This window comes from Alligator sinensis, unplaced genomic scaffold (assembly GCF_000455745.1).
Source record: "Alligator sinensis unplaced genomic scaffold, ASM45574v1 scaffold628_2, whole genome shotgun sequence".
Lineage (NCBI taxonomy): Eukaryota > Metazoa > Chordata > Crocodylia > Alligatoridae > Alligator > Alligator sinensis.
The window spans coordinates 6,183,293-6,192,402 of NW_005841833.1; positions in this window are offsets into that span (position 1 = coordinate 6,183,293).

Sequence of the window (9,110 nt, forward strand, 5' to 3'; positions counted from 1 at the left end):
GGGATGGAGCCTCGCCCGGCGCTAACCTGCCTTGCCTTCCCTTTGCAGCTCGGGGCCAGGCCCGCGTGGCACCAATGGCCGGCGCTTGGTCCCTGCTCCTGCCAGTGGCTGGGGATGGGCACTGGTGTTTCATGGGCGTCTCTGCTGACCGGGCTGCAGTAGCTGGGGAAAGGCCCCGGGGAGCTGAGTGGGGCTTGGCAGGGATGGAGACTCCCAGGGCCCCTTGGTAAGGGGAGACCAGGCCCCCGAGCTCCCACCTGCCTTGCCCCTTCAGGTGCTGTGGGCAGGCCGTCCTGGGGCTAGGGCACACATGCGTGCACACGTGTGTTCTCCACTGGGGCGATGTCATGGCAAGCCCAGCCCTGTCTGCAGCAGGATCAGGGCCGGGGAGCGCGGGCGGCGCTTTGCACTTGCATTCGGGCGCGGGGCCAGAAAGGTCCCCCGGATACTCGTAGGCTCAGGAGAGAAGGGCCCTGGCGGTGCTCCCTCACCCTCCGTGTCCCACGGGGAGTCGGTGTCCTGAGCTTGAGGCCCCCGGGACAGCACAGGGCTGGCTGCGCCCGCGTGCAAGGCCTGCAGGTGTGTGTGTGCATGATGGTCTGTGTGCACATGGGATGTCTCTGGGCATGTGTGTGCGTGATGGCTGTGGGCATGTGTGCGCTCAGTGGCCGCGTGTGCACATGTGCGTGTGCTTACACGATGGCTCTGGGCATGCCTTTGTGTGATGGCTTGTGTAACATGGCTTGGCATGCATGAGTGACAGCTCTGGTCATGTGTGCACGTGTGTGTTGGCTCTGTGTGCACGCATACACACGACTGCGGATGTGCCTGTGTGCGGTGGTTCTGTGTCTGCCTGCGTGCATGTGTGTGATGGTGCCCTCTATGTGCACATCAGCTCTGTGCATGTGTGCGCATGTGATGGCATCATGTGTGCACGCAGGTGTGTGACGGTTCTCTGTGTGCGTGTGCAGTGGTGTCATGTATGCTTGCACAGGGGTGGCAGTCCTGTGTGAGCCGGCGCACATGTGTGTACATGAGAAACACCCCCATGTGCTTGTGCCTGCGTGAGTGCGTGCATTGATTGCATGTACACATGTATGCATCTGTGGGCTCCACACGGATGTGCCCGTGCATGTGTGTGACGGCTCTGTGCGTGCATGCGTGTCGGCTCTGCACACTCGTGGCAGCCGTAGCTCTCCTGGTCCATGCTGCAGAGCTGGGCCCTGGTGCTGGAGCCTCGGCCCCTCTGTGGGCGCAGCCCCCCACCCTCCACGCAGGAGCCCAGCTGGGGTGGGAGGCCAGGGAGGGAGGGGCGGTGCTGGGGTGCTCAGCAGGGCAGGGCTGGCGTGCTCCCAGCATCAGGCCCCCGGCGTGGTGGCAGCCGGCCGGGCAGGAGCGCGCCGGTCTGCCTGCGTCGGCGCTGCGAACGTGATCGCGCTGTACGGTCCGCTCTCAACATGCCAGTCTGCCAATGCCCGCACTGCCTCGTGTCTTTGGGGTGCGCCGTGGAGGGAGGGGGTCGTGTGCGGTGCCCCCCAGGCGAGTCGTGCCCGGTGCGGTGCACGCCCAGCACTGACTCTCCCCTGCAGCAGACACCTTCTGCTCCGGGCTAGGGAGAGAGCAAGATATTCCCCCCCAGGGCAGCTGTAGCCCAGGCCTCTGGGCTGGGAGGGCTTGAGTCAAGCCACGTGCCAACGAAGCGCACGGCCCCCACCACGCTTGGAGAAGGGGCTCCAGGGATGTCAGAGGGCTGGGAGCTGATGAGGGCAAAGGGAGGCAGAGGACGGGCTGGGGACCGGGTCTCTCCAGCCTGCAGCCAGGGCACGGAGGAGCAGAGCATCGCGGGAGGACACACGGGCCCAGGGAGGTGAGAGGGGGCCGTGCCCCCGGAGCCAGCAGGAAGAGCCGCCTGCATTGCAGCGATGGAAAGCCACAGCCCAAAGCAGGCCCTGCCCAAGAGCTCAATGCCACCAGCATGGGCAGTGAAGGAGCTGTCAGCCCGGAGCACCATGCGAGCCTGGCCTGGATCCACAGCCCCCAGCCCCTGCTCTTTACCCCCTTTGCAGTGTGCAGCAGCTGGGGACCCTTCCTGCTCCAGCTGATGCATGCAGCGAGCACACCCCGGGGTGCAGGTTCACCCCAGCCCCTTGCAACCCAGGGGTTTGGTCATGCCGACCCCCACGACCCCCCCAGCATGCAAGGGAGGCACTCACATAGCTCGGGCTGGCCCCAGGCAGGAGACTCGGGGAGGTGGGTGCCTGGGGGATGCCTCCTCCATGGAAGTAGCTGTTGAGCCAGAGCAACCGAGCGCTTGCTGAGGCTTGTCTCCAGCCCACAGGCGAAGGTTATTGTCAGCGCGTCTCGTGCACGCCTGTCGAACACGGGCATCACACAGCGGCGCCGCTCCGTGTCACACGCCATCAGACTGGCGACGTGGGCGTGCAAGTTCTGCTGCAGCTGCCTGTCCGTGCATGCCTTTAGCAAAGCCTTTCCCCGGCCCCCCTGAGATGGTTGGGACCCCCTTCCCCTGCCAGGATCCAGGCTTCTCCCGTGACACCCTGCGTGGCTCACTACCTCCGGTGCATCCCCGGTGGGTCCTGACCGAGACCTGCGCCGGCTTCGGCACTGCTGGGTTTGCAGAATCAACGGCTTCAATATAAGCTCTGTGCATACATGCCAGGCCTGGGGTCTTAGAGGACACAGAGCCCAGGGTCTCCTTGCTGCCCAGGCTGGACGAGCCCTCCTGGGGGTGCCAGGTCATGGGGCAGCCCCCGGGCCCTGTGGTGAGCAGCTGGAGGAGGGTGGTTTTGGTAACCCATTTGAGCTGGGTTAATACCCCCACAGCACCCATGCACCCAGGTGCAAGGTGCTGTGCACATGCAGGTCCCTGCCCTGCAGAGCTGGCAGCCCGGGCAGGGCAGAGGCGAGAGCAGGCGGCTGGAGGCAAACAGGAGCATGGTGGGCAGTGCTCTTCGCCCATCCCAGCCTCGCTGCCCTTGCGGCTTTGCAAGGCCGGGGGGTGTGAGGGAAGGGGGTGGCTATGGAGGGCTCTGCCAGGCATGGGGGCAGCGGGGAGGTGGCACGAAGCAGCTTGCCTGCAGAGCTAGCAAGCGGGCGATGGCGTGTGGCTTATCCTGGGTAGCCCTGCCCGGGGAGGCATCTGCCCAGGCTCAGGGCTGCGCAGTGCCCATGTTGGGGCAATGGCACGCTGGCCCGGTGTCGGGCGGCGGAGGTGGCAGCAGATGGTGCTGTTGCCCTAGGAAAGCCGTGCTCAGGGAAAGCCGAGCCCCAGCTCCCGGCAGCCATCGCCAGCCGGCGCTCCAGGCCTCTGCCTTTGCAAGCCCATCCGGCTCCTGGAGCCCGGTCCTTGCTGGCATCATTTGCCCCATGCCAGTGGCACGTCCACCTGTCACAGCACGGTCCTCTGAAATGTGCTCCGTGCTGGAGCCCCCGTTCCAGCCCGGCCGAAGGGGACAGAGCAGGGAGCCGGCTGCTCCAGGGGCTCCACCACGGAGCCAGCGTCAGTGCCGGGAAGAGCCAGGTTGCGATCGGGATACCCAGAGCATGAGGCTGAATCCTGGCCTGGCCCTGGGAGAAAGGCGCTAGGAGCACGAGGGAAGTCTCCTGCCAGCCCCCTCGGTGAGGGGTGATCGTGGCCAGCTCGGCACGGGGTCTGTCCCTGCAGTGGGGGCAAGAGCGAGCCATGGCTTTGCAGGGAACTTCCCCATTCAGACACTGCTCTTGCTGGGCAGCTTCCAGCACAGCCGTGGGTGGGCTTATTGACAGCTATTTCTTGGCATTTTCCCCCCCCCCCCCTTTCTATTTCTTTGTAGGGGGCAGCTTCTGCACAGGCATCCAAACAGCCCTGACATCCATTCGCAAACACTTTTAAGGAGGAACAAAACATTTACTCTGCAAACTGGAACCCTAAGGCGGTCTCTTCTCTCTTTTTCGGGCCGGCTTGCTAGGGCACCTGAACAGCCTCACCTGGGCAGGAACGCCCGGCTGTAACTATACACTTGTGACACGAGCGTTGCAGTGTTTCTGGTCCCCAAATCTGGGATGTGCGGATGCATGAGATGTCCCTTTCCTCCCTTCCTCCAGTGTGGCAACTGGGCACCCCACCCCTGGGTGCTGGGGATGGGGGGGTGGCTGTATGAGCACCCGAACAATGCAAACCCTATGATATTTTAAGGAGATCCTCTGCACCCAGGTCCTGTTGCAGCAGTGCCAGGCAGTGCCATTGCCGGGAAATCGGGGGGAAGCCGTCTGCCTCCGTGGAGGAGGACCCAGCCCGCTGGCCTTGAACGGCCCTTCCAGCCTCAGCCCCCATCACCCCAGCTCCCCTGTGTCCCCAGCACTACCGAGGCACCCCTGTCTGCCCGGGGATTGGTGCTGCTCCCGTCAGCTTCCAGCTGCCCCAGCCCAGCCCGGCCACAGAGAAAGGTTCCCGGTCCACGGTTGAGCAACTCGGCCTTTTCCCAGGGGCCAGAAGCACTGGCACGCGTCCCGGTGAAGACTGGGGCTGCATGGAGAGCGTGCTAGATTTGGGACCGCTTGGTTATTGGACGGCTGTAAGCTAGGACGTATAGCACCCTGGCTGCTATCTTGTGGGAGACTCCCAGGCAACTCAGAAAGCAGTTAAAAAACCATTTCCCAACTCCCCTGTGTCTGAAGCCACCTCACTTCCTTCCTCCACCTTTGTGCAATAAGACGGTGGCTGCAGCTGGGTCGGGCACGAGAAGCAACACTCGATCCTGGAACAAAGGCCGCGGTGGTGCCGGCGCAGCGCGGGAGTGTTGATTTACTCACGGTCGCCTCCTTCCTGCAGCCCCATGCAAAACCCTCCACTCCCTGCGCCACGCTGCTTTATTGAGGACCAGCCGCCAGCTCGTGCAGCTGGTAATCAATGCCTGCTGGTTATGAACTAGTTAGGAGCCCCTTTGGACACAAAGCCAATTCCCATCAGCGTAGGAAATAGCTTGGCGGCTGGCTTTTCTGGGCTCCCCGTGGCACGGGGGAGGCTGGTTGCGACATGGGTGATGTGGGACCCCTGGATGGTCAGGAGAAGCCCACACGGGTCTACACACAGGGCTCACGTCCTCCCAGGCAGCTTCATCCCGTGGCCGCGGAGACGGCTCAAAGCCCACGAGCGATGCTGAGGGCGATGCCCCCGGTCCCGTCCCAGCTTCACCCACCAGCACCTGGACTTTCCACCAAGTTCTGCCCCCGGTCCAGCGCCGCACTCTCATTAATACGTGGTATTGTAAGGCGATCCATAATTAGATGCTAACTGAGTTTTCTCTAAGATTGGGTGAGAGAAGGTCACGAAGGTAGGACTGGAGTCAGCTTATTGTTATTATCAATCAATAACCTATTTATTTTCCAACATTCCTATTAACCTCTGCGAGCCAATCGCCGTTTCAATTTGAAAAGGCTGCGCGGGCGGCTTTGCTGACTGGACAACTCTGATTGAAAATGTAACGGTGACCCGACCCCAAAGGCAGAATCCAATTAAAATCATTTTCATTTGTAGATTAATATTTTTTAACATGTTCTACATTCCCTGCTTCAGCATTTCACACGGGCACCGCTGCCTCATTACATGAGCCGCGTGGATCAGGAATGTCATAAGGAAATAATTAGAATTAATTAGACGCTCAGACAATGGGATCGTCCTCTTTGTGGGGAATGAGGTGTTTCTTCCAGGCTTGGAGAGTGCTGGCTCGACGGGGTCACGGCGCTGCCCTTACCCTTCCAGGCAGTGGGCTGGCCAGGCTGGCGGCAGGCGGTGTGTCTGGGCGCTACAGCCGCCAAATGGGGAGATAGAGGGAAATGCAAACGAAAGAGCAGAAAGAAAACGACTTTACGGGGCCTGAGAAAGGCAGGGACCGGCGCACCCCCCATAGCAGCAGCCTCACCCCACACCCTGGGCGGGAAGCGAGCACATGGCACAGACCCTTGCTCCTGGGGTGCAGCGACTGGCTTGCACAGTGTGAGCATACGTGTGTGCATACACACGTCAGGAGGCCGACTTACCCTGCCCACCAGAGCTGGCATAGATGACATGCAACGCCACGCTTTGTCATGATACGCTGCAGTGTCCTCCCTTCCTGTCCTCAGCATCTGGGGGGCTCTGGTGGGCTAAGATCAAGTGCAGGGATGGAGGATGCTTGCACCTGAACCCCAAGACCTCCCAGCTCGGGCCTGCACGTAGGATGCCTGCTGGTGGATTTGGGAGCATCTGAAGTCCCAGGGTGCCACGGCTGGGATGGAGGATGCTCACCGGTTGTAGCGCCGTACGTGGTGTTTGGAACGATTGAATTTTGCCTGCTCCATCGATACGGCTTTTGGAACGACTGAGTTCTGCTCCGTCGACACGATTTGGAACTGATTTGGCTCATTTGACCCGGAACACGAAAGATATTATTACAAAAAAAAAAACACAAAAATTTGGGGGGGGGTTTGCTATGTGCGATCTAGCAGCCGCAGTAATCCTCCCCTGAAGCGGCTGCTTGTTCACAGGTGGGTGACGTGGGAGGCTCACCTGCAGCGGGACCGTGGGAAATTCACTCTGGAAGCGTGTTGCCTTCCCTGAAGTCACATGGGAAAGTCTCAGTCGCTGAAAACAGAGTCACGTGCGCGGGTGACAAAGCTCTTGAACGGTTTCCAAACAGCGTCCCCCTCTGCCAGGCTAGGCCCAGATCCCGTGACCAGCTGGCAGGCACCGAGCATCCCGATCCATGAGTCCAGAAGGGCCAGGTGTCCGGGGGCCGGCCAGGCAGCCCCGTCACTGGTGGCTGAAGCTCGGTCTCGGTGCAGTGTCTGCTATTAATAACGTGACTTTGATAATAAAAAGATTAAAATGAAGTTTATGGTTTGCTGACTGCCCTTTCCGCACTGTAATCATCGCTCATTCATATTCATGAGCCCCTCATTAGTAACCACAGCTTACGAGCAGGCTAAACAGACAGACCCGCATCCTGCAGCCGCTCTCTCCCTAACTGCTTAACTTGCTCACTGATTACCAACATCAAATTAACTCCGCAGAACGGATCTAATAAGCTTCCCGGTGGCTTCAAACCTCCTTGAAAATTGCTCTGATGTCTCCATGGGGCCCTATTAAAAAAAAACACAACTCCTCCCCCCTGAACGTTGCATCCTTTACATGGGACATGCAGGGAGCTGGCAGCTGTGGGCTTGGGGCAGATTCCCTCCTTCCTGGGAGCAACCCCACTTGCCTCGGCGTGTGTGCATACACACGTGTGTAGCAAGCATGTACGCCTGCGGGGACCTCTGGAAACGCAATGATGGTTGCATTTGGGTCAATCCTGGCTCCTCTTTTTTGGAACCGGTTGGTTGGCTTCATTTGCTTTTCCCCCAAGCTGCATCTGGACCTGCATTGCTCTGAATCCCTTTAGTTTCCACCCACCTAGGAAACAGGCTCCCGGTCTCGCATTGCAGCGCTGTAATCCCATCGCGTGGCATGCTCTCAGGCACCGTGCAGCATCCTGCCCGGGGAGGGGGCATCGCTTGGGACATCGATGCCTAAATGAGATGACCCGGGGCTGGAAGCAGCCTCCCTGCTGATTCTGGATTAGACTTGGGATCACGGCAGTTGCATTAGGATGCAGTATTTAGGAGGTCTCCACTCCATCAAGATGCCTTCCCCTGCCCCCTGCTCCCAAGGCAGCGTGTGATGGGCAGAGCCAGCTCCCCACGTGGGCCGTGGCCCCGCTTCACCGAATCCCAGAGCTGCGGGGCTAGCAGGGATTTGCAGGGTCACGTCGAGTCCAACCCCTGCCTGACCAGGATCAGCCCTGCCCAAACCAGCCCAGACAAATCCCAAACTCTTGCGGTTCAACTGCTTTAAGACTCTGAGCTGAACACAGCGTGGGCTAACTCTGCCCAGACCTCTCTCCTCCTTCACATCCATGTGATTGCAGGGCGAATACTGCAATGGAGGGAAGTCCCACTGCATGCTAGACAGCATCCTCGCTAGACGAGAAGCAGCATCTCCGGGGTGCACGCAGCATGCGCATGCACACACGTGCATTTGGGAAAGGGTCTCTATTCCCCGCAACCCCCCCCGCCTCTCCGGCAATCCTTCCCAGCTTTACCTGCAACGGGCAGCAAAATATCACCCCCTCTCTCCCCGTCCTGAGCCCTGCGCAGTCTCCGTTGGAAATGACCCTAGATCACAGCCACGGCGTCCTGTCTGCAGCAAGGTTTCTGCAGTCCAAGCTCATACAGCAGGGCTATGCCTGGCTGAGGAAGGCTTCCCCTTCACCAATCCTGCAAATGCGCTCCATCTAGGGCAGCTGGAGCAGGCATGGCCCTCTCTGTAACACCCCACAGGGTGTTACGAATTGGAGGGTGACCCCAGGAAGCTCCTTGGGTTTGGAGAGTTTTGCAGTAACTTCAAGCGCACACGGCACTTCTAATAAAGATCTGGCTTGCTGCAGCCCAGGTGAAGTCCTTTGGTTATGGCCCAAAGCTGCGTGCATGAAACCACATCTGGGCCCGAAACAACATCTGCAGGAGGCTGCCTGGCAGCCTTGGTGACCGGTGGCAGTGTTAAGTGAACTCTCTTCCAGGGTGTTTCCAGTCTCCAGGTGTGTAGGGGAGTGTGGGTATGCTGGGTTTCTCAGGGCATCACCGGGGAGGGATTTCCACATTTCCTCTGGGGCGGGACAGGGGATGAGAGGCAGCACTGCCGGCCAGGCCAGGCTCAGAGATGATGAGAGCGAAGGGACCAGGCAATGCCAGAGGCCCCCTCCCTAATGCCTCTGGCTTGTCCCGGGGTGCTCAAAGGACAGCGGCCCATGAGTTTGAATCTGGAGGTCCTCTGAAATCCACTCCAGCCGGCTGGAAACGCCGTGAGCATACGGCTCCTGCATGCTGCCCCTTTGCTAGGTGGCACGACCCCGTGTCACGTATGGGCAGGACACGAAGAGAACCAGGGAGACGTGGGGATGACACTGGTGATGCACGGGGGGTGTGCGAGAGGTGGGCTCTGTGGCAGAAATGCCCCCGTCGGTGCCCCTCTCCAGAGATCTGTCTCAGCCAGCCCGAGAGGCTGCTGTTGAATCTCTCACAGCGGGGATCTC